A 2,051-nucleotide genomic window follows, 5' to 3' on the forward strand; every position below is an offset into this window, starting at 1 on the left:
AGGGTTGCCCGTGGTCCTGCTGAGATATTCTGAGTGGATGCATACCTGGTCCTCTCTGCTGCTGTTTATCTGGACCATTTGAAAGACTCACTTTACCACTCTTCATGTGAGTCCTCGGAAGGAGACTTTCCACTGTTCCCGTAAATCCAGTTAACGATTTTCCCACGATTTATTTTTCAGATATGTAAGAGGATTGCAGGATGTGTGGGAGATTGCTTGTCACGTCTTCAGCCTAGATATTTCAGGATTGTCAAATGGATAGCTGCTGACTATATTCAAACTGTTTTTCCCCAGAACCTAACCAGATTTTATGGTCTGATAAATGGTCCAATATATATATATATATATATATATATATATATATATATATATATATATATATATATATATATATATATATATATATATATATATATATTGATTGATTTTTTTTTTAATCTCTGCATTTCACTCCTGATCCAGTTAACACAAACTGACACCAGGAGCAGGTGAACTTCTTGTCACTCCTGGTCACAAGACTTGAAATAATCCAGCTAAACACAGAGCTTAAATCGTGCAAAGCTTCTCTGGACTCACACTTTTATGTTTCTTAATAATGGAAAATTTCTATTTAACCTAAGAATAAGGATATGTGCTTATCCCAAAACATTACTAGTATTTTTTAGGTCAGGGACTCCGTTAAATTGAACCTATTGCCTTGAAAATTGTAAATCCATATAGTATTTTCAAAAAACTGTACAAGCACAGATTTTAAGCACAAATAATAAATATGAAAAAAATATGACTGTGGCTGTGTCTCGTTGTGTAACCAAAATCCTGTGGGTGGTTTACCCACAGGCAAAGTAGCCTATAAACTAACTGATCAATTTCATCTCTCATGCTTTTGTTTTTCAAACGGATTGCAATTTAAAAAGCAATTTTCAATTGCAATTTAAAAAGCAATATCTAATGAAAAACTATCAGTGCATTCTAATGAAATTCATTAGAAATTCATTAGAATGCATTAGAAAGTCATATAAAGTGTACCGAAACTTTTTCCAAAACCCAGAATATGTGCTTGGCGTGATTAAAACAATATGCCATTTATCTTGGTATACAAGCTATTTCTCCAAAACCTACAGTTAATCATACAAATATTTTAAATATCCCAATATCAACTCTGCCTGTGCCCAGTGTTGGGATATCTGATTTTATGTTTCTCACACACTGATTTTATGACACTCACATTAACAAAGTAACAACTGCCCAATGTAATGAGGGTAGAATACATAGACATGATTGAAAAACATCTTTTATGAAATATCCATAGTACATTTAAACCCATATCATGTAACTGTGGCATTCTAATTACTGACTGAATGCAGAAGATACACTGGGATTGTAAGGATTGTGGTTTGTGTCTGTTCTTCTTTTTGCACAAAAACAGGGGCTACTAACGGCCGCCAGGAGCTTATCGCGAAAGTGGAGCCAGATATCACGAGGAGTACATAGTCCGGTCCAGAGCTCTGTAAACGATCTCTTTTTCTATAGTCTATTTTGCTGTCGGATTATATAATAAAACCTGTGATAAGAGACATTTACATTTCTATGATAACTTGAATAATGACATATAGAATACAGCTTTTCTATTATTGATTCAATCATTGCATTACAAGAAAGTTTCCTATCTAATTTTCCCATCAGAAAATGTAGCCTTCAGTTCAGCGATTCGACAATTTCTACACACACACACCTGCTGAGTTTATTGTATTTATGGATAAAAGCACGGACCCAGACTCACTTTAGTCCTCAGGTATGATCATGGCCATGATTCAAAACAAAACTTCACAAAGCTTTTCTCTGTGTTACCTAAATGAGTCAAAAACGTGTTTTGTCCGCAGATTTGCATGGTTTCCTGTACACCTGTCCAATGGGCGCCTGGACAGTCTGGTTCACGCTGCCGCCCGGCGGTGACGGGGCGTACTACGTGATGACGTCCTCGCTGCGCTGGTTACGTACGGCGTCGCGGCTGGTGCTGCAGCGCCGTCGCTACGTAAACACGTGCACTTCGC

This window comes from Echeneis naucrates, chromosome 1, assembly GCF_900963305.1.
Source record: "Echeneis naucrates chromosome 1, fEcheNa1.1, whole genome shotgun sequence".
NCBI lineage: Eukaryota > Metazoa > Chordata > Actinopteri > Carangiformes > Echeneidae > Echeneis > Echeneis naucrates.